The sequence below is a fragment of the Nycticebus coucang genome, chromosome 4 (genome assembly GCF_027406575.1).
Source record: "Nycticebus coucang isolate mNycCou1 chromosome 4, mNycCou1.pri, whole genome shotgun sequence".
Lineage (NCBI taxonomy): Eukaryota > Metazoa > Chordata > Mammalia > Primates > Lorisidae > Nycticebus > Nycticebus coucang.
Genome location: NC_069783.1, coordinates 46,506,416 through 46,532,677, shown reverse-complemented (window position 1 = coordinate 46,532,677; position 26,262 = coordinate 46,506,416). Strand labels below are relative to the sequence as shown.

Here is a 26,262-nt window from a genome sequence, read left to right as displayed (position 1 = left end):
CAGAGTTGTAGGAAGGAAAAATTTACACGAGACTTAGAAGGCAGAAATGGAGCAGCCCTGCCACTCTTTGAAGGTCACTGTGGTTGATGCAATGAAAGGACAGATGCAGAGGTGCTAATGTGTTCTAGATCAGCCTGGCTCTCCCCACTCCACGTCCAGCTCTTCTTCCCACCTGTTGGCCCTGCTAATCCAGGGTGACCCCAGGCCCACCACTGGATGCAGAGACAATAGCTGAGTGTGGTTTCTCCCCCAGCTCTGCTATGTGTTCCCACTCCAGCATCTGGATGTGCTTGGCTGCCCCGATTCCCTAGCAGGCTCTGGCTTGCTCACTTGTGCCTATGTATCAGGAGGAATGATTAGTGATTTTCTCTCATCCTCCAAGTATCCCTTTGGGGCTTTATTTTCCTGTATTTTCCCATAGTTATAAAAGATCTTGCTCCTATAATAATCCCTTTATTCCATAATATTCATGACAGTTGTCTTCTTTAATTGCACCCTAATACTCTGAAACACCCATGTGGTGATAATATTTATTAGATATATGACATGGTAACTATTATATATCTCATTAAATGGGTGTAAGATTAATTTTGTTGATGTTTTTTCATCAGAAACAGCAAAATCTCCAAAGATATGTGCAATATTCAGTTAGAGCTTGCTAGTCTTTTAGCATGGTCACCTGAAGAAAATTTTACAAAACTATGAGGAACCTTGAGTAAACATTGAGACATTGATAGGGGTCAGTAATGAAGAAACAATGGAGGATTTTGTTTTGTTTGATTTTGTTTTTTAATGAGTTGTTAGAAAAAGAAACAATGGAGGATTTTCACTTGGAAGAATGACACAATCAGATTTCTGATTTCATCATTCTGGTTGCCATGCGAAGGTGAGTTGTGAAGTGGTTAAGAATGGAAGTGGGAGGGCCCATTAGCAGGACAATGCAGTAGTCTAGGCAATACATGATGGCAAACTGGACTAAGCTGGTGGCGAGAAAGAGAGTGAAGAATCTTTGTGTATCCATCCTAGGGTATGGATAACCACCTCAAGGACAGCAAAAGTATCTTTGGCTCTGAGCTACCATTGCAGAGTTCCCTTGTGGAAATCCCAAATGACTTATATGTTATTTAGATTTAACTTTTCTTTCTAGTACTACTTAATTTGTTTTTGTTTAACACTTGTGTGACTCTTACTACTTAGTCACTGCTTTAAGTGCTTTCCAAATGTCCAAAACCTTTAATACGTTTAACAGCCACTGGTGTCAATTTCCTGGTGTCTACAAGTGGCAGCAAAATTTCCATCACCACTGCCATTTCTGCTTCTATCACAGATGTTGGTCTGACAGATAGAGTTTGCTTATATTCCTGTAGCAGCTGTTATTTTCTCTGGCCTAGGGAAGTATATCAGTTGGGTTTCCTGGGTTCAAGCAACAGAAATAGGCTCAGGTTATTTTAAACTAGAAATGAATTCATCTGTAGAATATCAGGTACCACCACCCACCCCCTTTGAGCATCTAATATCCTCACATACCATAAACCCTGTTTCTATACTTGAGCACACATACTTCTTACTAAATGTAATAAAGTTCTTCTTCATAATAACAGAAAATGCTCTCACATTCTCTCCAATGTGAAATAATCCATACTTTCCTTGGACACTGCATATAGGACTTCTAAATGATGCCCATGTGTTCAATATAATCCCATATTAATATTCTACAACCTATGGATTAAATTTGTAAGCTAAACATCATGAATATAGCTGCATAGAGCAATAGGAAGAAGAGAAAAGAAAGACCTAATTGTTTGTTTACAACAACTAAAAAAGTAAAGATAAAGACTACCGTGTTTTATAGTGGCTTTTTCTAAACCAGAATCTAATAAAAGTTTATTAATTACATTTGATTAGTAAACCATTAGTTAGTAAACCATTGCATTTCCAAAGCATTAATCTCTCACTTCTCAGCATGCATATGTATCTAGAGTACCTGCTACTTCTAAGTTCATAGCAGATTGTATTTCCCAAAGATACCCACACCTTATATGTATCCCATCTCACAAGCTCTTCTTATAATGCGATTGCCACTCTTCCCACCGAGGGGTGGAATCCAACCAGTGAAGTATAACAAAGTGATGCTATGCCACTTCCAAGAAATCATTAAAGGACGCAATTTCTCTCTCTTTCTTTTGCTCTTTCTCTCTGTCTCCACATGCCTTTGGAACTCAGCTAGCCATTGGAGAACATCAATTATCAGACACATGAATGAAAAAGCCTTCAGATTATTCCATCCCCTGGCCTTGGTCTCTTCCAGCTGAAGCCCCATTTGTCAGGAAACAGAGATAAGACTTTCTCATGTTTCCTATCTGAATTTTTGACCCACAAATTCATGAAAAATAAAAAAATTTCAAGCCACTAAATGTTTAACGAACACACAGGCTCATGAGCATGATTTCATCAATAGAGCAAACCAGAATAATGTCTTGCGGAATAATGAGATGGTCAAGGTCCAGTGTAGCAAATATGGCACAGTGACAAAAGTGGATGTATAGCTGAGGTGGACAGCAATATTGTGCTGTTGTCCCTGCCAAGTGAGAGCACCTTTCTCAGGTGTTACATTTGCTGGGCTGGGGGAAAAAATAAAAGCATTTACCAGATTCCTAGCAGTGTTCCTTGTGTCAGTGGTATTGATTTGTTCCCATAAGAACACTGCAGTTGGAACAAAAATTGTAGTTGGAAGTACTGGTTAAAATTACGCAGTCCAATTTCATAGTCCAAGACCCAGCCATCTTCTTCACTGGCTATAATAGAAAATGAAATAGGACTATGGTAGGAACTGCCACACCTATATCTTTCAAATATTTGAGGATAAAACTGATTGCTGAAATTTTCCTCAAATGTGTATTCATCTATCGATTCAATACATATTTATTGACCTCCTGTTATATGCCAGTCATTGTTCTAGACGTTGGGGATAGAGCAGTAAATAGGGTAGACCAAATATCTGCTCTCCAAGGAGATTACATTCTAGGAGGAAACAGACCATATACAAACAAATCATCATAAAAGCAGGTAGTAATAAGTGCCATAAAGTAATACTGCCTTTGTGTATCTATGTTGGCAATGAGGAGAAGCTCCAAGAACTTACACTTGGCCCATCCTATCATTGTAGCCTGTGTTCCAGGAGTCAAGGTGTCAGTGTGGGGATTTTTCTAGTTGCTGAGGTTGTCTAAATCTATCTATATTCTTAGATAAGGAGAAAGAATCACTAAATAAGAGCTTGGGATCCCACAGGACCTACCATGAGGGTACTGGGTCAAAATTCCACTTAATATCTCTTCCTCTTAAGTGTCACTGCCAATGTGGTCCAGGGCTCCAAGTCCACAGTCAGTGTTGAAGTGCCCTTGAATGTTGTCAATATTTCCATGTCTCTTGATCACAATTAGCCAGTAAGTGTTTTCAGATCTCCTGGAGAACATGGAGGAGGAAGATTCACAGAATATTCTTATGATGTTGGTGTAAACACCTTACTCAGGCACAAAGGACCACTCTGTCACCAAAAGAGATCTGCATTATGAGTTCACCCAGATCTAAATGTTGACTAAAGTGCTATGACATTCATGTTAGATGTAATGTATATCAGGTTGTATTCACCAGGCTTATATTTCTTTAAATTGCAAATCAAGTAGAGCTTTAGTAAGCTGTCCATCTCTTCCAATCCTAGGAATATCGTGAATGATGAACCAACATCAAAGATCTCTTCAGATCAGCTCAGTCTTCTGGCCTGAGGCCTGTTCAGGAGCCTAACTCACTTGGCTTCTGGCAATTAAGTCCAGGACTTGGCCTTTGCCATCCACTGGATCTTTCTGTCCTCATCCTTTGTTGATTTAGCCTCAATCATTATCTTAGACATTACGCATTATCTTACCTTACATACACTGCTAAGTATTCACTACTAATTAACTTAACCAACGACAAAGCCAGAATGTACTAAAGTTCTTGCAAGGAGCAAAAATAGTTTCAGGGAAAGCTATTCTCTAATTCTTCATCAAATGAACACCACTCAGAGAAGAATATCACATACCCTTAACCATTCTACCAACATAGCCTTTTTTTTAATAGGTCAAGGTACCAATACAACTTTTAAGGCAGAAATGTGCTTTGGATTTATGTCAAGATCTTGGAAAGAAGTTCTAAATAGCTATCCTGAACATTTTGTAACAATCCATTCTGACTAGGAAGAGTCTAAGGACCTTCCTAAATTCTTAGGAATACCATTCTCATTTTATTACTTGAGGAATGTGCCTGGAGCAAATTCTCATAGTTAAAAAAAAAATCTCTAGCAGACCCTTCAAAGTAACTTGTTTCTTTCCTGTAGTGGGTCTTCATTTTTCAAAAGGATACTCATTCCTGCACCATCTTTAGAATCTGTTCAGTATTGGTCTTTGCTGAAGAAATGTCTTACTCAGCATTTATTGCTTCTTTCTGTTTCAGTGGTGGGGAGATGTACTTGGCTGTGTGAAAGGAGAGATCGATAATTTCTGGCACTTAATGTATAGTACACTTGAGATGGGCTCAGGATTTAAGGGAATGAGCCAACTTGGGGTTAATAAAAGTGGAGTCAAAAGTGGTTTCATCAGGGGGTGGAGCAAGATGGTGGCCGGGTAACAGCTTCCCGGCAACTGGGCATGGTGAATCTGAGGAGACAAGACTCCAGGCATCTCTGGCTAGTGGGATCTGCCTATAATCATCCCTTTGAGGATACAGGGAGTCAGCAAGGGACTTCTGGACCCCAAGAGGAAGAAAAAACAGTGGAAAACTGGCAAGTGTTTGCGTGTGTTCGATTGATCTAATCCCGCCAGCAGCCGTAAGTACAAGCAGCAGTGAGACTGAAAACCTGAAAAGCCTTACGTGTGAACTCTTTCAGTGTTTTTGGACTTGGCATTCAGTTCGACTGCCTTGGGGAGAGCTTGAGCAGGAGTGCGGAAAACTTTGGGCATTGTCTAGGGCCCCAAACTGAGCCGCTGAGCCGGACGGAGCTAATAGTGTTCAGCTGTGGGCCACAGGGAGCCATTGTGAGAGAACTGCCCTGGCAAGCTCCACCCTCAGGGTCACAGAGCAAGGATCAGCCAGGAGCTAGTAACCTAGTGACTGAGTAGCCTAAAGGCGGGGAATGAGCTGCCTTACAGCCTTAACCCTCAGGGACAGAGTGAGACCGGTTTTGGCACACTGGAGCCTCAGGCTGTTGCCCTGGGTAGAGTGCCGTGGCATCACAGCTCACAGCAACATGGGCTCTCTGTGCCAAAATCACTCCTGAGCTTGGCGAAGCCCGGACCTCCATAACTGCTGCGTTGGGACCCCCAACCCGCGATCCATGCCCCATGCCCTACAGGCCTCCACATGCCCTGACCAGGAACTGTGGGAGCACGCAGCCCTGCATCCTCCCTCCTGTACCCTCCCTGACTCCACACCGGCCTGCTCATCTGGCCAGGAACTCTGGAAACTGCGTGCCCTCCGGAGCCCTCCTTGCCTCTGTGCAGAACCCTTCTCCTGGCCAGAGACTGCTGGAGCCATGGGCTCTCTGTGCCAAAATCACTGGGCACCAGGCACTCCCAGAAACATGCGGACCACCTCCAGGCCTGTTGCTGGATCTGGGCTTGTCACACTCTGGAGCTGCTTCCACAAACAAAATTCCCTGGCTGGGGCAGCCTGAGAGGAATGACACAGGGTCACTCCCTACAAAGATCCAGCAACAATAGAGTGATCCCACTGGGGTGTAATCTTGGAGAGACACCTCCCCAACTCTGAGGATGGCCAGAGGCAATAGTGAAAAACAATCATGAGGCGAAATCAACAGAAAAAACTCTGGCAATATGAATAATCAGAGTAGATCAACTCTCCCAAGGATCAATGGGGCAGACACAGCACAAGATCCCATGCACAAACAAATAGCTGAGATGTCAGAAATCGAATTCAGAATCTGGATAGCAAATAAGAACGTATTAGAATTCCAAGCAGTAACCCAAAACATATCTCAAGAATTCAACGAATTCAAAGACCAAATGACCAAAGATTTTGACACATTGAGACAAGAAGTTGCAGCCCTCAAAGATATGAGAAACACAGTAGAATCCCTCAGTAACACAATGGAGCAAGCAGAAGAAAGGATTTCTGACATTGAAGACAAAGCTTTCGAATGCTCCCAAACTCTCAAAGAGGAAGAGAAATGGAGGGCAAAAACAGATCACTCTCTCAGAGAACTCTGGGATAATTTGAAGAAAACCAATATTCAGATCCCTATAAGATCCGAAAGCGAAGAAGTGGCTTCACAAGGCACAGAGCCTCTTCTCCATGAAATTATGAAGGAGAACTTTCCAGACATGCCAAGAGATTTTGAAATTCAGATAGCAGACAGTTTCAGAAATCCAGCATGACTCAACCCAAATAAAACATCCCCCAGACACATCATAATAAATTTCACTAAAGTTAATATGGAGGAGAAAATTCTGAAAGCAGCCAGACGAAAGAAAACCATCACCTACAAGGGCAAGAATATTAGAATAACTGCAGATCTCTCTGCTGAAAACTTTCAAGCTAGAAGAGGATGGTCATCGACTTTTAATTTCCTAAACAAAATAACTTTCAACCCAGGATCCTGTACCCAGCTAAACTGAGCTTCATTTACAACAGAGAAATTAAATACTTCAATGACATTCACATGTTGAAGAATTTTGTCATAACTAAACCACCTCTCCAGGATATTCTCAGACCTATTCTCCATAGAGACCAGTGTAATCCTCCACCACAAAAGTAAACCCACCCAGAAAATTTTGACCAAATTCCAACTTCCACACTCGCAAAAGGATTTAAAATGTCCATCAGATGCTCAAAAGGCTTACCAATATTCTCAATTAATATGAATGGTTTAAATTGTCCTCTAAAGAGGCACAGGTTGGCTGACTGGATACAAAAACTCAAGCCAGATATCTGCTGCATACAAGAATCGCATCTTACATTAAAAGCCAAATATAGACTCAAGGTGAAGGAATGGTCATCTATACTCCAGGCAAATGGAAAGCAGAAAAAAGCAGAATTGCAATCCTATTCACAGATGCAATAGGCTTTAAACCAACCGAATTAAGGAAGGATAAGGATGGACACTTCAGATTTGTTAAAGGTAATACTCAATATGATGAGATTTCAATTATTAATATTTATGCACCCAACCAGAACACACCTCAATTTATAAGAGAAACTCTAACAGACATGAGCAACTTGATTTCCTCCAGTTCCATAGTAGTTGGAGATTTTAACACCCCTTTAGTATTGCTGGACAGATTCTCCAAAAAGAAGCTAAGCAAAAAAATCTTAGATTTAAACTTAACATTCAACATCTGGACTTAACAAACATCTACAGAACATTTCATCCCAACAAAACTGAATACACATTCTTCTCATCAGCCCACGGAACATACTCCAAAATCGACCACATCCTAGGCTACAAATCTAACCTCAGCAAATTTAAAAAAAACTAGAAATTATTCCTTGCATCTTCTCAGACCATCATGGAATAAAAGTTGAACTCAATAACAACAGGAACCTGCATACCCATACAAAAACATGGAAGCTAAACAACCTTATGCTGAAGGATATATGGGTTATAGATGAGATTAAGAAGGAAATCACCAAATTTTTGGAACAAATCAACAATCAAGACACAAATTACCAGAACCTTTGGGATACTGCAAAGGCAGTCCTAAGAGGGAAATTTATAGCACTGCAAGCCTTCCTCAAGAAAACGGAAAGAGAGGAAGTTAATAACTTAATGGGACATCTCAAGCAACTGGAGAAGGAAGAACACTCCAACCCCAAACCCAGCAGAAGAAAAGAAATAACCAAAATCAGAGCAGAATTAAATGAAATTGAAAACAAAAAAATTACACAACAGATCAATAAATCCAGAAGTTGGTTTTTTGAAAAGATTGATAAAATAGATAAACCTTTGGCCAACCTAACCAGGAAAAAAAGAGTAAAATCTCTAATTTCATCAATCAGAAATGGTAACGATGAAATAACAACAGACCCCTCAGAAATTCAAAAAGTCCTTAACGAATACTACAAGAAACTCTACTCTCAGAAATATGAAAATCTGAAAGAAATCGACCAATACCTGGAAGTACATCACCTCCCAAGACTTAGCCAGAATGAAGTGGAAATGTTGAACAGGCCTATATCAAGTTCTGAAATAGCATCAACTATACAAAATCTCCCTAAAAAGAAAAGCCCAGGACCAGATGGCTTTACGTCAGAATTCTACCAAACCTTTAAAGAAGAACTAGTACCTATATTACTAAACCTCTTCCAAAATATAGAAAAAGAAGGAATATTAGCCAACACATTCTATGAAGCAAACATCACCTTGATCCCCAAACCAGGAAAAGACCCAACAAGAAAAGAATATTATAGACCAATATCACTAATGAATATTGATGCTAAAATACTCAATAAGATCCTAACAAACAGAATCCAACAACACATCAAAAAAATTATACACCACAACCAAGTGGGATTTATCCCAGGGTCTCAAGGCTGGTTCAATATACATAAATCTATAAATGTAATTCAGCACATAAACAAACTAAAAAATAAGGACCATATGATTCTTTCAATTGATGCAGAAGAAGCTTTTGATAATATCCAGCATCCCTTCATGATCAGAACACTTAAGAAAATTGGTATAGGGCAGTGCCTGTGGCTCAGTGAGTAAGGCACTGGCTCCATATACCGAGGGTGCTGGGTTCAAACCCAGCCCCGGCCAAACTGCAACAAAAAAATAGCCGGGCATTGTGGCAGGCGCCTGTAGTCCCAGCTGCTCCGGAGGCTGAGGCAAGAGAATCACATAAGCCCAAGAGCTGGAGGTTGCTGTGAGCTGTATGACACCATGGCACTCTACCAAGGGCAAAAAAGTGAGACTCTGTCTCTACAAAAAAAAAAAAAAGAAAGAAAGAAAATTGGTATAGAAGGGCCATTTCTTAAACTAATACAGGCCATCTACAGGAAACCCAAAGCCAATATCGTATTGAATTGAGTTAAATTGAAATCATTTCCACTTAGATCAGGAACCAGGCAAGGTTGCCCATTGTCTCCATTGCTCTTTAACATTGTAATGGAAGTTTTAGCCATGGCAATTAGGGAAGAAAAGGCGATCAAGGGTATCCACATAGGGATAGAAGAGATCCAACATTCACTCTTCACAGATGATATGATCGTATATCTGGAAAACACTAGGGATTCTACTACAAAACTTTTAGAAGTGATCAAGGAATACAGCAATGTCTCAGGCTACAAAATCAACACCCATAAATCTGTAGCCTTTATATATACCAACAATAACCAAGCTGAAAAAACAATCAAGGACTCTATTCCTTTCACAGTAGTGCCAAAGAAGATGAAATATTTGGGAGTATACCTAACAAAGGACGTGAAAGATCTCTACAAAGAGAACTATGAAACTTTAAGAAAAGAAATAGCTGAAGATGTTAACAAATGGAAAAACATACCATGCTCATGGCTGGGAAGAATCAAAATCATTAAAATGTCTATACCACCCAAAGCAATATATAATTTTAATGCAATTCCTATTAAAGCTCCATTATCATATTTTAAAGATCTTGAAAAAATAATACTTCATTTTATATGGAATCAGAAAAAACCTTGAATAGCCAAAACATTGCTCAGCAATAAAAACACAGCAGGAGGAATGACGCTACCAGACCTGAGACTGTACTATAAATCAATAGTGATCAAAACAGCATGGTATTGGCACAAAAACAGAGAAGTAGATGTCTGGAACAGAATAGAGAACCAAGAGATGAATCCAGCTACTTACCATTATTTGATCTTTGACAAGCCAATTAAAACCATCCAGTGGGGAAAAGATTCCCTATTTAACAAATGGTGCTGGCTGAACTGGCTGGCAACCTGTAGAAGATTGAAACTGAATCCACACCTTTCACCATTAAATAAGATAGACTCTCACTGGATAAAAGATTTAAACTTAAGACATGAAACTAAAAATAATTGAAGAAAGTGCAGGGAAAACTGTAGAAGGAATTGGCCTGGGTGAATATTTTATGAGGAGGTCTCCCCAGGCAATTGAAGCAGTATCAAAAATACACTACTGGGACCTGATCAAACTAAAAAGCTCCTGCACAGCCAAGAACATACTAAGTAAAGCGAGCAGACAGCCCTCAGAATGGGAGAAAATATTTGCAGGTTATACCTCCAATAAAGGTCTAATAACCAGAATCCACAGAGAACTCAAACGTATTAGCAAGAAAAGAACACGTGATCCCATCTCAGGGTGGGCAAGGGACTTGAAGAGAAACTTCTTTAAAGAAGACAGACGCACGATCTACAAACACATGAGAAAAAGCTCATCATCCTTAATCATCAGAGAAATGCAAATCAAAACTACTTTGAGATATCACCTAACCTTAGTAAGAGAAGCCCACATAACAAAATCCCAAAACCAGAGATGTTGGTGTGCATGTGGAGAAAAGGGAACACTTCTACACTGCTGGTGGGAATGCACACTAATACGTTCCTTCTGGAAGGATGTTTGGAGAATACTTAGAGACCTAAAAATAGACCTGCCATTTGATCCTATAATTCCTTTACTAGGTTTATACCCAGAAGACCAAAAATCACAATATAACAAAGACATCTGTACCAGACTGTTTATTGCAGCCCAATTCATAATCGCTAAGTCATGGAAGAAGCCCAAGTGCCCATCGACCCACGAATGGACTAGGAAATTGTGGTACATGTATACCATGGAATATTATGCAGCCTTAAAGAAAGATGGAGACGGGCGGCGCCTGTGGCTCAGCGGGTAGGGCGCCGGTCCCATATGCCGGAGGTGGCGGGTTCAAATCCAGCCCCGGCCAAATTAAAAAAAAAAAAAAAAAAAAAAAAGAAAGATGGAGACTTTACCTCTTTCATGTTTACATGGATGGAGCTGGAACATATTCTTCTTAGCAAAGTATCTCAGGAATGGAAGAAAAAGTATCCGATTACTCAGCCTTACTATGAAGCTAAATTAAAGCTTTCTCATGAAGGCTATAACCCAACTATAGCACAAGACTATGAGGAAAGGGCCAAGGAAGGGGAAGGGAAGGGGGAGGTTTAGGGTGGAGGGAGGGTAATGGATGGAGCCACACCTAGGTTGCATCTTAGAATGGGTACAGGCGAAACTTACTAAAGGCAGAATACAAATGTCTACATACAATAACTAAGAAAATGCCACGAAAGCTACGTTGAACAGTTTGATGAGAATATTTCGGATTGTATATGAAACCAGCACATTGTACCCTTTGATTGCACTAATGTACACAGCTATGATTTAACAATAAAAAAAAGTGGTTTCATCAGATGCATTTGAATTTTAATTCCACTCCCTTCTCTTCTTTTTTGCTTCTCCATTTTCAAATCGCAAGGCTGAGAGAATCCCCAGTGCATTCTTTTCCTCCAGGACCTGTGAGGCATCACTCGTCTCCCATCATGAGGCTGTCCATTTGGAACAGGGCACAGAGTTCAGGGAGGGGCTTTAATATGGGCCTGAGCTGAGCTTTTCTCCTGTTTCCAAATACTTTATCTATTTTGGGGCTTACTTTTTTTTCTTTTCTTTTTTTTTTGAGACAGAGTCTCACTATGTCACCCTGCATAGGGTGTTGTGAAGTCACAGCTCACAGCAACCTCCAACTCCTGTGCTTAAGTGATACTCTTTCCTCAGCTTCCCAAATACCTGGGACTACAGACACCCCCCACAATGCCCAGGTCATTTTTGTTTGTAGTTGTCATTGTCGTTTGGCAGACCCAGGCTGGATTCGAACCCATCAGCTCTGGTGTATGTGGCTGGCGCCCTAGCCACTGAGCTACAGGCACCGAGCTGTAGCTTTCTTTCTATTTTTCACTTTTTCCTTAGCTCTTCCTGAAGGTTGCTCTTGACTTCAATGTCATTGCCTCCCAACAGGATGCTTCGCTGGGGGCTGCTCAGAGAAGCTGCATGGCAGTGTGGAAAGAGGGCTTCTGGGGCTATACCTGGGTTCAAATCCTGCCTCTGCAGGTACTGGCTATGCAACATTGGCCATGTTATTTTCTTCTGTGAACTCCTGTTTCCTCATCTGGAAGTGAAGCAAATTAATCCTACTTCAGAGAGTTATTATCAGAATTATAGAAAATATATGTAAAGCACCTACTTAGATGTTTGACACATGACAGGTACTATATTAGTAGATTATGTTATTGGTAATAATTAGGTCTCTTTTCATTATTCTTTCTACTTTTTACAGTGAAATTATTAAAATGTCCTTTGAGACTTGCTGTATAGGCATACTTCTAAACTTTCTCCATGTATTAATTTAATCCTCTCGACAACTCTATAATGTATTATTACTATTCTAGTGTTACTGATGAAGAAACTGAGGCACAGAGAGCCTAGTCAACATATCCAAGGTCACATACTAGGAAGTGATGAAGCCAGGATTTGAAAACAGTCTGGTTCAAAGCCAGCAGCCTTTAATGGTCATACATGAATGCTGACACTAACAGTACATTTGAAGGATCTATAAGGTATTTTTCCAACTGCTTCATATTGTATTTTATAACTGTTGGAGAGAGAGGTTTTTAAATGTTCCAGAAAGACCAACAGAGTCACTTCTTCTCAGCCATGCAGTTCATCCCCTCCTCGTCCCTGCTTTCAGCTACAGGTAATAGAAAATTCTCTCCAACTAGTCTCTGAGGTCTCTACTGGCTCACTTAACTACAAGTCTAAAAGCAAGACAAACTCTAAGGTTGGTTGCTCCAGCAACTCAATGAAGCCCCTAAAAGACTCAGATTTGTTTCCATTTCTCCTATTTGTTGTCATTCTGAAGATGGCTTGCCTCACCTCATGTCCTTATAGCAATTGGAACTACATGATTCTGCATCACCATGTAGCAGGAAAGAAAAAGAGGCTCCTAGCGCTCTTTCAGGAGAGTGCTCCTGGAGCACTATACACCTCCTCCAGCCTCTTGTTACATCTCAGTGACCCAAATGGGGTCACACACCCATTCCCAAACCAGTCACTGTCAAGAAGATGAAATGACCCTTCAGCCAATCACGTCCATCCCTAGAACTTGAGGGTGTGGTCATCTTCCCAAGGCACATGCCTTTGGGGCAGCAGGTAGCAGAGAAAGCGGAACAAAATTATGTTTTGTTTTGTTGTTTTTTTTTAAGAAAGAAAAAGGGAGGAATGGTGACAGATAGACAGCCAGAAAACCCAGCACCCTCCTAAGTCTACTTTATATGTTTTGTGTGTATTTTCCTATTTTTCTTCTTTCTGATTTTATCTTTCCCCATCAGACACTACTAATAGTAACTTCTCATGGAGTGAACTTACATGAGAAAATGTACTTGCAAAGATTTTTAACACTATACATCTGTGAATTGTAGTTCTTGTCACTATGCTCTTAGTGCTCTTCAGAATACTTTGTGCTGTTAGTAGTGGACCCAGACATCAAAGGCCATGTCTTTGGCGCCTGCCAGCCCACCATCCCTAGCTCTGGGAACCTCCTTTCTTTTACCCCAGGCACCTACAAACCCTACGCTGCATTTCACCTGCTCAGAGCCACGTATCCCTTGTATTCTGCTCAGGCTCACCCTGACATCCAATGCCCTGGACTCCCAAATTATTTCCCCTTGCTACCATCCCACCATTATGTTCTGTTTCCTGACACTGTTTCTCTGAGCTGGATTCCAGTTTCACTGGCCTCTCATAAGTTGTGTGACTTGGGGCAAATCACCTCACCTCTCTGGATTCCATTTCCCTCTTTAGTGCAATGAAGTGATGTCCTTATTAATCTCTAAGGCACCTGCAAGCTTTCACATTTTATGCTTCTATGGACTTCAGGCAGCAAGGCAAAGAGAAGTGAAGAATTTCAAGCAGATGAGGGAAGGGATTTTAAGCAATTAAGTGGTCAGTTAGCAAGGTTACCCTGATGTGGGGTTCCAAGACATACAGACACACGCACATGCACACGTACATACGCACCGAGTACATAGAGACAATCAGTAGTGAACACTGCAACTGGAACAAAGGCATCTAATAAAACAGAGATGGGCCCAACTACAGTGCCGACTGAAGGATGGAGGTTTGAGGAGTGAGGCAGTGAGACCAGAACCTTAAACGCATCATCCCAGTGGATGAGAATTCCACTCAGAGTGAGAATTATCACTGCTGTGGGAATCACCTTAATAGGCCTATATGAGCTGAAATTCAAGGGGATCTATGAAGAGATAATTCTGACCTTTCGACTACAGGACACTTCTACTACTGAATCTGACCTTGTTTTTCCTTTTTCTCCTCCTACCTTTAGCTGGGCCTCAAAAGCAGAAAGGCCAACGTCCAACAAGAAAATCTGTTTCTGTTGTTTTCTCCTGGCTGCCTAGGAGGACTCTCTTGGCAGGCTTTCTGCTGATTTGTCCAAGCCTGAGGCCTCTCTTTCCTGGAGTTTCCATCACCTTGTTTAGGGGAGAAGAAACTCTGGGCATTGTTACGTGGTGCCTAAGAGGCAGTTGCTCTCTTTCTTAACCTGGAGTCCTTCAGTCCTTTCTTTCCCTTCTTGTCTCCCCCACAAACAGACAATCTACATACTATAGGACATGGAATAATAATAATTATAATAATGACAATAATAATAGCAGCTTCTATTTATTGCCTGCTTACTATTGTCAGTAGGGCATGAGACCAAGCACTTTATGTATGTATTATCTTAATTATTAAGTAGGAATGGTGAATATTAAATGGGGTAAAAATGTGTATTTCATGTTGATAAAATACACAATCCACCAAGAAACCATATGAATCATGAACTTCTAGCCCCTAACACTATAGTTCAAAATGTATAAAGAAAAAAGGTCCTAGCATTTTATAAGGAGAAATTGATAGGACTATCATATTAGAAAACGTTAACACATTTCTCTCTAAAACAGATCAGACAAATTCAATTTAGTATATTAAGAACGTATATAGAGTAGTCACAAGTTATATAGAACTTTGCATTCAACAGAGATTACGCATTTTTCTGACATGTATATGGAAACAGTTACAACAACTAACCTTCTATGTAGCCATAAAGAACAAAGAGAATGTTCATAAATGCCAAAAGCAGCATTTATACAAATATTTTTATTAAACAAAATGCAATAAAACTTAGAAATTAACAATAAAGAGTAGCAAAAAAACTTGAAAAATTTAAATACCTTTGTAAGTCATTATTGTGTGTATCAGTTAAATTTGATCGGAGATCTTGATCCCTTAGCAAATATATGTGTGTATATTTGTTAAAGAGATGTTATGTTCTGCAGTTGTGGTTGCTGGTTAAACAGCCTCTATCAGGCTGTTGTCATTGCATCTGATGCTGGCATTTGAAGTCCTCAAGGTAGGGAGGCGGATGTAAAGTGGGGAGAGCAAGAGCAAGCTGGAACCCACAAGCAAAACCTAGAGCCAAAATATGACAGGCCGAAAACTGTGTCCTTTCTATTGCCTCTCACCTTGGTCATGCAGAAGCCAGGGCTTTTTGTCAAAGAGCTAAACACACACACCCTTCCGGCCTAAGAGTCGGAGAAGCTGCAGGCTCAGTTCCAGTTCTGACCACTGCCCCACACCAACAAGGAGAGCCAGCTTACAATATATGTAAGCTACAAAATTGGGATTGCTTCGCTTACATGCTCCAAATTGCCCACAGGAATCTCTCTTGTGGTCCAGCCTAACTGAGAACATACAAGAAAGGGAATTCTGGGAGATGTAGTTGAGCCCAGCCTAGGTGAGGCCTTACAAAGTCACCACAGTCCATCTTGTCAACTTTGTACTCACATGGATCTCCAAACTTAATCTTCAAATGAAAATAATAGTAATAAAGTCATGTTTCTGCCTCACATAATACAAACAAAACATGCTCACTCAAAAATCAGAAGAATTTTTCTTAAAAAGCCAGATAGTAAATATTTTAGGTTTTATAGGTCACGTGGTTTCTATTGCAACTATTCGTGAAGGCAATCATAGACAGCACATAACTGAAGAATGCAGCTGTGTTCCAATAAAACCTTATTTACAAAACAGACCCATAGATTGCTGATCCCTGTGTCAATCTTCTTACCAAAGAGAATAAAAAGTCTCCCTTTTAATTTAGATGATCTCTATTCTTCTCCTAGCTGATCCACACACCATCCTTTGATATCCTATAACTTAAGTATTATGATATAAAGTTAACTTAATACATCTTATGTTAGAGAAGGAGACAAGAAAGAAGGAAGGAAACAAACTATCTGATATACATGTCAAAATGAGGAAAAAATACTCATGATTATTAGAGTCTTCTTTTCTGCAATTGGTCATGTGGTTCTAGCTGGTATTTACAACCACCTTCTTCCAATACCCAGTCATATTTCTTCACTAAGCCTCATAATTAGTCACAGTTCCTGGTTTATTTCCAAATACTTATTCCTGAGGGCCTGGGCCATTAAGAGTCCCTCTTGAATTGGAGGTTGTTGACTTAAAAATCACAAAATATGAGTACACAAAAAGCCCCAGAGGGTCTCCTGCTTTCTAGACATAGCTGTTATGTGGTAGTAACTTAATTTTCCCTTAGTCAAGATCAATCACCACAGTCAGTATAGTAACTCTCTTCCTTGCCTGTTGATTCAGTGGTATTTGCCCAAAGCGGCTAAGGGGCTATTAAGAAACTTTCAGTTCAATAGAATCATTGTTGTGTCCCTAGTGGAAGGATTCCTCCCTCTGAAACGAACATTTCTAGAGCAGTAGAACCTAAAGTTGTGTGGATGAGAAACAAACAAACAAAAAAGTGTACTATTAGATCACCAGGGGTGATAATGAGAACAAGATTTCCATTTCTACCCCTTGCTTCCTAAGTTGTGAATCCTGCTTTAGGAGAAATAGCGCTATATAATAGATATTCATTTAGAACATTTACCACTACCTGATGAGCCTTGACCCAGACCCACAGAGTGTTGTCACCTAGCTAGTGCCATAACTGAGCCTTCAAAGGACTATTCCACCATTCTATCATGTTGGTTGCTTCCGAATTATAGGTAACATAGTAAGACCAGTGAATTCTTTGAGCATGGGCCCATTGCCACACTTCATTTGATGGAATGTTAGTTTCTTAGTCAAAAGTAATGCTGTGTAAGATATCATGTTTTTGGATACAGTATTCTGACAGTTCCCAGTCATACATTTGGCAAAAGCATTAGAAAAATCAAATCCATATCTAGTAAGAACAAAGTGCTGTCCCTTCCATGATGGAAGCAGACCAATGTAATGAACCTTCTACCAGGTAGCTGGGTGATCTTTCTAGGGAATATTTGGAGCTCGGTGTTGGTCTCTGCCCTCAGCAGGGATTATCTACAAATAGTCCCTGGTGAGCAAAAACTGAGCCCAGCATAAACTCCATTTCTGATTCGATGGCCATTTGTTCATGAGCTCATTGGGCAATAATAGGAGTAACTGGAGAATGCTTGCTGACATCCACAGAACAGGTCATCCTATTCACCTGACTATTAAAATTCTCTTTTGCTGAGTCATCCTTTGGTGAGTATTCATATGGGACACAAACATCTTCACATTCTGTGCCCATTTGGGAAAGTCTATCTACATACTCTTCCCTATAGAAAGTTTTCCAATTGTGTACCTTCCAAGTCCCTGACCATCCAGCCACAGCCCATGAATTGATATGGACCCATATGCCATCTATCATTCCAGGCAAAATGAACAGCCACATATTCTATTCAAAATCTTGCCCATAGAAAGGATTTCCATTCACCACTGCCCTTCAGAGCTGTCCCTGAAAGGAGTTTACAGTGCTGTGTCCAGTGCTATATCATGAAGAATGATCTATAAATCAACCTCAAGGGTTCCCTTTCTTAGTCAAAAGCTCATGGAGAAACTCATCATGATGCCACAGCTGTGAATGAGAGAAAGAAGTAAATGTAGCATTAATAGGGGGTGCGGGCATCTGGGTTACTTCCTTAGGCAACTGATTGTTGCCTTCAGGACCTGCTTGAGTCCCCTCTTGAAAATATAACTTCCTTTTGATAATGGTGCTGCTGTATGTGCCCAATAGTATGGCCTGGTAGTTCTGAAAATACTCAGCACACAGTGGACTCTCCAAAAAAGACTTCTATGGGTCTGTGGTATGATTCACACATAGCAGCTTTCCAAAGACTCCCAACAGCATCCCCAGGAATCACTCATCCTTCAAGTACCAATATATCTTCTGAGTCATGTGACCCAGTTGGCAGAACAGCTTACATGGCAACTTGACATCTTATAGAGCCTGCTCTTATTCTGGGTTCTACTCAAAACAAGCAGCTTTTCAGATCAATCAGAAAATGAGTCAAAGGAGCATGTTCAAATGAGGAATATGTTGCCCCAAAAGCCAAAGAGCCCCAGTAGGAATTATACCTCTTTCTTAATGGAGAAGCTTCATGCAGCAACTTGACCCTAACTATAGAAGAGAAAGCTCTTCATGTCTCAAATAATTGGACTCCTAGAACTTGCACCAAAATATCAGGTCTTGGAATTTCTGTGGGATTTATCTCCCACTCTCTGGTGCAAAATGTCTTATCAATGTGTCTAAAGTAGTTACTGCTTTATACTCACCATGTCCAGTAAGCAAAATATCATGAATATAATGGATCAGCATGATGTCCTATGAAAGGAAAAAGCAATCAAGGTTCTTGTAGACAAGATTATGACATAGAGCGCTGATATAGCCCTGAGGCAGGACAGTGAAGGCATATTGCAGTCTTGCCAGATGAAAGTCAACTCCTTCTGATGGTCTTTATTAATAAGTATAAAGATAAAATCAAGTACCAGATTAATAGCTGTATACCAAGGACATGTTGGTTTGCCCTGGCAACAAAATCACATCTAGAAAAGCAAATACAACTGGAGTCACAACCTAAGTTTATGATTGTCCATTGCCATTCTGGTTGAATCACAGCCCCTGCATCTTTCAATTCCTTTAGTGCCACTAAGCTCTGTAATTCCTCTAAGAACCCGGTATTGTGTTTAGTTTACTGTTTCTGTAAGTAGAGACAACTCTAATGGCTTCCACTTGGTCTTTCCTACCATGACAGCCCTCCTTCCATGTGTCAGGGAACCACTGTGGGGATTCTGCCAGTTGCTGAGTATGTCCATTCTAAGTATACATTCTGGAACTGGGAAAATAACTACATCATGAGTTTCAGGACACACTAGATTCACTGTGAGATGGACCTGAAACCATATATTAGTTCTCTATTGCTGCGTAACCAATTATTCTGAAACTTAGAAGCTAAATTATTTATTATCTCCCATTTTCTATGGGTCAGGAATCTGGGAGTGGCTTAGTTGGGTGCCTCAACCTTCAGGAAGATTGCAGCCAAGCTGTTTCCTGAGGTTGCAGCTATCCCAAGACTAGATTGTGGATTAAGACTCTCCACTTCCAAACTCACTCACCTAGTTATTGGCAGGTTTCAGTTTCTTTGGGTTGATGCTTTCTTTAATGCAAGTGATCTAAGAGAAATAAAGAAGTTGCCTCCTTAGCGCAGTAGGCAGCGCGTCAGTCTCATAAGAGAAATAAAGAAAGAGGGAAGGAAGGAGGGGGAGGAAAAGAGAGCAAAAGAGAGAGAGAGTGATGCAACATACCAAAAGCAAAAGCCATAGTCATTTTACAGCCTAATATAGAAGGTGTCATCTCACTATTTCTGTCAAAGTCTATTCATTAGAAGCAAGTCTTTAGGTGCAACCCACACTCAAGGAGAAGAGATTGCACAAAGGTATGAATACCAAGAAGTGGGGAACATTAGGTGCACAAAGGTGTGAATACCAAGAAGTGGGGTTCATTGGAGATCACTTTAGAGACTGCCTCCACATTGGGTTATTGAAATAAAATTGAAAATCATAAATGATTTAGAAATATTAAATATTTCTAAAAATACCCCAAATTCTGCAGTCTTATCACAATACATCCCATTTTACAAATTGGAAACTCAAGGCATCAACCACCTAAAAATTATTTGCCTAAGTCATCTAATTAGTAGTAAAAACAATACTCAAATCTTACTCTAGGCTCAGCACCCTCAGTGAGTAAGGCGCCAGCCACATACACCAAGGCTGGGTGGGTTTGAGTCCAGCCCAGGCCTGCTAAACAGCAAGGACAACTGCAACCAAAAGATAGCTGGGTGTTGTGGTCGGCGCCTGCAGTTCCAGCTACTCGGGAGGCTGAGGCAAGAGAATTGCTTAAGCCCAAGAGTTTGAGGTTGCTGTGAGCTGTGACGCCATGGCCCTCTACTGAGGGTGACATAGTGAGACTCTGTCTCAAAAGAAACAAGCAAACGAACAAACAAAAACCTTATTCTAATTCCAAAGTCTCATTCTGACTCTGACCTAGCCTTCTAAAATGTCCTTTAATAGGTCATTTATGCCAGCTGGCTTCTGCTCCCTTCCCTCTCTCTGTCTTCCTGTTTTTTCTCTCCACTTTCTCTTCCATCAAAGAGAAAACTATTCAGAGCCTGGTGTAGTTCCTTATTGGAACAATTATTGGACATCCTCAAATGTGAGGCCACATTTTCTCAGAGAAAAGGCAATTTTAAATCACAGCCCATGGCTTATCACACTGAACGGTTCTTTCGCCTCTGATGATTTTACATCATTCCTTTACTTGCCATCTGAGCAGGAGCTGGTGACATTGACACCACAATTTAAACCTACTTGTTCCTTAGCAACGACAGCTTAGTTGTCTTTGCAGGTACCTCAAGTTTCAGAGCTTCTTAGAACTTCTTCTCTAAAAGGGCCGGGGAGTCCCTTTCAGAACAATAAGATAAAAGCTTAAAACATAATTTAAGTGGTGTAATCTTATCGCCTTATCCCCTCCCACCCCTTCCTTTTCCCGTTCCCTCTTTCCTAGAGGCTGAAGCAGTAAGATGACAGCAATAACTTCTGTAATCTGGGAAAATGCCAAGGTTGTACCTGGCTGTTCAGAGGACAGTTTTAGCTCCCACTGCCCATCTATAAATAAGAAGCACCTTGAACATATAAAATGATCATTTTCTCTGTGTGGCTGAAATAAATATCAGGCCACAAATTAAGGATTGAAAGAAATCTACTTTATTTTTAATAACCAAGCATTAATTTATTCTATGAGTCTCATTCCACTTAAGAGTAGAAACCTAGTGAGTCAACTCGGGGATCCATCCTTGGGGTTGACTTGAGCTTGAGGTGGGGGGAGGCTGGCCTTCAGCTGTCGTCTGTCTATACCTGCATCTGTTGAGCTTTCCTCAGTCCTGGAGCCATTCTCAGCCCTTTGTGCCTTGCCACTGGGCCCCTCCAGAAGCTCTCCTTTGACCTCTGTGTCTCTATTAGGGATATGGAAAACGCTCATCTCTGCTTCTACTTGTATGATCTCCCTGAAAGCAGGGTATAGTATAATCTCTCTTTTCTCCTAAATCCCTATACCTGTCTGGGAAAGGTCTCACTTCTTTCCCACTCCCCAGGAATTAACCCTGGGGCTTAGCTATAGGATCCCTTCTCAGGAACCAGTGAAGTCCAGGACTTATTCTTCCCCTATTCCTCTGATTTTTCCCAGCTCTGGAGACATTATCTCATCCCAGGTAGAAAGGAATGAGGAAAAACTATCTTTGATTAACCAATTATTATTCTAAGTCTTCTTTACTTTATCTTGGAGCTAAGCTTTTTGAAACTCAAAAGGTAAAATTTCACTCTTTTGTTCTCTGATATTTCTATAAAACATTTACTAAGACAATCCATATCTTAAGAATGGGAGAAGGGTTATAGGATAAGTAAAAACAAGTTTGGGGAGACAGATATCAATTAATATCAAAATATTATTGCATTACAATTAAATACATTTCCCAGCCTTACATAAAAATTGTTTCTTTTACAATCATAGTCCTTAATTTTCTTTCACATCCACCCAAAGCAGAAAACTTCATTGAGTGCCCCAAGTTAAGTTTCCCTGAAGTGAAAAAAGTGTGGGGCACAGTCCTTTTCCTTAAGAGTGGTTATTGTAGATTAAGTTGTGTCCCCCAGAAAGATATGTTGAAGTCCTAACTCCCAGAGCCTCAAAATGTGCCCTAATTTGGAAATAGGTCACAATTGAACTAACTGAAGATGTAATTAGTTATCATGAGGTCATACTGGAGTGGGATGAGCCCTTAATCCAATATAATGGATGTCCTTGTTTGAAAAGGAGAACAGACACATAGAGGCACAGAGAAGAGGTAGCTACCTACCTCTTCTGACGACCTCTACCTGACGTCAAAGGAAGAGTTTGGAGTGATGCATCAACAAACCAGGGGATGCCAAGGAGGACAGCGAATTCCCAAAACTTAAAAAGGCAAGGCAGAATCCTTCTCCCCAGGTTATAAAAATATAACCTCACAGTTGAGGATGTCTCATAATTGGTACACTAAGATAACTATGCCAGTCTCTAAATAGTCTTTTTCTTTGACACCTTGATTTTGTGTTTCCAGCCTCCAGTCTGTAAGACAATAAATTGGTGTGTTAAACCACCCAGTTGTGGTGCTCAGTTATGGCAGCCTTAGGAAATGAATAGTCATTTAACTAAAGATTGAAAAACTCAGACATAATAAAGCAGTTGTAGAATAATGAAATCTTAAACTATTTGGCACTGACGACTGCAAAAGAGTTACAGTTACTCCCAGGCACAGCCCAATACCAGCCCCTACACTCAAGCCCAATCCTCAAGGGTGATTGAGTTACTTTATTCATAGCGTCGACACAAGGAAATTTATATCTCCTTGGTCTTTTGGGCCCCATGCTCCAGATCTCCCAAGACAAAGCCTTCAACTAAAGGTCAATCTTTCAAGAGGAAGTGACTCTTGTTTTGAACACAAATACCATAGACTACCAGAATAAACAGGACAACCCCTCACAGCTGGCAAAGTTATGCTTGCTGTGACGGTTAGCCCCAGGATGGCCCAACCACATGGCTCCAAGCTTTTCCCTAACCAAAGCCTCAACCAGCTGGAGAATCCTGTCCAAATAATCAACAGGTCTTATCAATTTCATGCCCAAATCTCAATTTTTTTTCTTGCATTTCATTAGAAACAACTTCTTTAGACTAGACAACCACTTATACCCTGGACTACTACGTAAAACCTCCTGGTCTCCCTTTCCAATCTTACTTTCATATCATTCTCTATAGAACCGCCACAATAATCTTAAATCGTGAATAAAATAATTTTTTTCTTCTGATTAAAAATATTCAGCTTTCACTTTCAGTCAAACTGAAATAACAGAGATCAGATCTAGCCTCCTTTTATAAGGAACTAGAAAAATAAACAAAAATATATAAGATAGTCATATATATTTAGACAAGTAATACAGGACTGTGGTTTCTGAGAGAAGGGGAACAAACACAGTGGATGAGCTTGCTGCCTGGAGGCACTTTCCAGTGCACTCCACTAACAGGGATAAACCAAACAGTTCTCTGTGAGTTGCAGAGATGGAGATCTAACTAGGGGAGATCAAAGTGGCTAGAATTTGTAAAGCAGAATACTGGAGAAGATGTGAACGAGAGAAAGAAAGAGCTCCAGAAGTCTACCGAAGAAAACCATCAAGTCTCTAAATGAGTAGTAGTGATCCGTGCATGTGTAACAGAACTTACCCTAGGCCCGAAAAGAGCCACTCGAAAGGAGGACAGAGAAAGAGAGATTCTGTTTCTCTGGAAAACCCTGGCTAAAACAGATGACAAAAAACTATATCATACATAGAGTAACCATAAAAAACTGACGTAGCCATACACGTGTTAATATCAGACAAAATAAACATTCAGACAAAAAACTTTGAGAAGAAGGGGAAAATTTCATAAAAATAAAAAACTTAATAATAAGTAAGAAGATATAAAAAATATGAAGGTATACATGTTCTAGTATCAGAGCTGTATATGAAATAAAAACTAATAGAATTAAAATGAAAAATAAATAATTCAGCAATTATAGTTGGAGACATCCAACTATATTACTCCTTTATCAGTAATTTATGAAACTAAATGGTAAACAAGTAAGTATAAAGAAAACTTAAACAACATTATCAACCAATTTGATCTGACTGACATTTTTAGGACACTGTATCAAACAAAAAGAAAAATTTCTTTTTCAAAAAATTTTTTTGAGTTTCTATGGAACATTCTCCAGGATATATCATATCCTAGGCCATAAAACAAATTTCAATAAATTTAAAATGATTAAAATTATTCAAAGTCTGTTCTCTGGCCATAACAGAATAAGTTTATAAATCAGAAAGAAATGTGAGGAGATCTCAAATAGCTAGAAAATAAATAGCACACTTCTAAATAGATAATCAATGAATAAAACAAGAAATCACAAGGAAATTTGGAAAATAAGTTAGACTGAATGAAAATGAAACAGAATATATCAAAATTTATTGCATATAGATAAAGTAGTGCTTAGAGGGAAATTCATAGATTTAATTACTACAGGGCAGAAAAACCTAAAATCAATAATCTAAACCACCACCATAAGAAGCACAATAAATCTAAAGAAAACCATGCCAAGGGACATCGCAGTCAAATTGCTGGAAACTAGTAATAAAGAGAAAGTTAGAAATGAATTCAGAAAAAAAAATGCAAAAAGAAACAAAGGTAAGAATTACAGTATATTTCTCATCAGGAACTATGCGATCCAGAAGATGATGGAGAGGCATCTTTACTAAAAAAAGAACATGGAAAAACCTACAATTCTTTACAGACCAAAAATATATTTCAAAAATGGAGGTTAAATAAAGATATTTTTAGGGAAGTGCCTGTGGCTTAGTGGGTAGGGCGCCGGCCCCATATACCAAGGGTGGCAGGTTCAAACCTGGCCCTGGCGAAACTGCAACAAAAAAATAGCTAGGCATTGTGGCAGGTGCCTGTAGTCCCAGCTACTTGGGAGGCTGAGAATCACCTGAGCCCAGGAGTTGGAGGTTGCTGTGAGCTGCGTGACGCCACTGCACCCTACCAAGGGCGATAGAGTGAGACTCTGGCTCTACAAAAAAAAAAAAAGATATTTTAATACAAATAAGAAAGACAATTTACCAAAGATCTTTCCTACAAAAAAAAAAGAGATAAATGAAGTTTTTCAGGCAAAAGGAAATGATAAGAGATGGAAATTTGGATATACACAAGGAAGTGAAGAGTGCCAGCAATGATTACTCACTAATTACAAAAGGAGAAACGGTAACTTTACACGTAAGAAGCATGGTGAATATCACTTCATAAAGAGATCAAAGTTATTTCATTAATAATGAGATAAATCAACAATTTGCATTTTCTGATGCTGAGAAGTATACCCATTATTTATGAAGTATTCATGCCAAAAATGTCATCATGAATGTAATCATGAGGAAACAAACCCAGTTAAAGGACAATCTACAAAATAACTTGCTTATACACTTCAAAAATATCAGTGTCACACAAAACAAAGGCTAAGGAGCAGTTACAAATTAAAGACTGGAGAAGCATGCTAAGTCAATACAACATAGATCTTAGTTGGATACTGGATCAAAGGGAAAAGAAAATTCCTGTAAAAGACATTATTGCAGAAACTGACAAAATTTGAATATGTGCTGAATATTGGAGAATAGTATTGTATTAACATTAAATTCCTTCTTGCTGATTGCATGGTAATTAAATAAGAGAATATAATTTTTCTTAGAAAAGACAGGCAAGCATTTAGGGTATCATGTCTATACTGTATTCTCAAATACTTCTGCAAAATATATACACTGTGTGTGTTAATTTTATCTAAAAAAATTCTAAGGCTCTGATTTTACCTTATTTCTCTTGTCTTTTATATCCCAGTCACCTCCCTCAAAATTGCCCAAAGCTGGTCCACAACCCATTTCCTACTTAGTGCCTTTCCACAGAGAACAACTGTTTTAAATATGTTCTATTCATTTAAGAAGATAGCAAAAAACATGAACAAAATGAGAAGAGTACTGAAAAATTTTTAGAAATGAAACTTCGAGAGGTTAAAAACAAAATATCTGTAATTTAAAATGCACTAGAAAATATTACCTTGCAGTTTTTTTTTTAACCACTCAATTGGCACACCCTTGTCCCATATTGTAAAGCAACTCTTGAAACATCATTTCCTTTAGGCATCCTTCCCAGATTGATC

At 39.7% G+C, this 26,262-nt stretch overlaps 1 long non-coding RNA gene across 1 annotated transcript; it reads right to left on the bottom strand.

Annotated features, from left to right (window-relative positions):
• Window positions 1-816: 816 nt before the first annotated feature.
• LOC128584876 (uncharacterized) lies at window positions 817-26,262 on the bottom strand. The gene is made up of 3 exons (XR_008379752.1): window positions 26,160-26,262; window positions 3,296-3,462; window positions 817-1,413 (listed from the first exon to the last, which is right to left on the bottom strand). It is a non-coding gene; the product is annotated as an uncharacterized LOC128584876 (long non-coding RNA).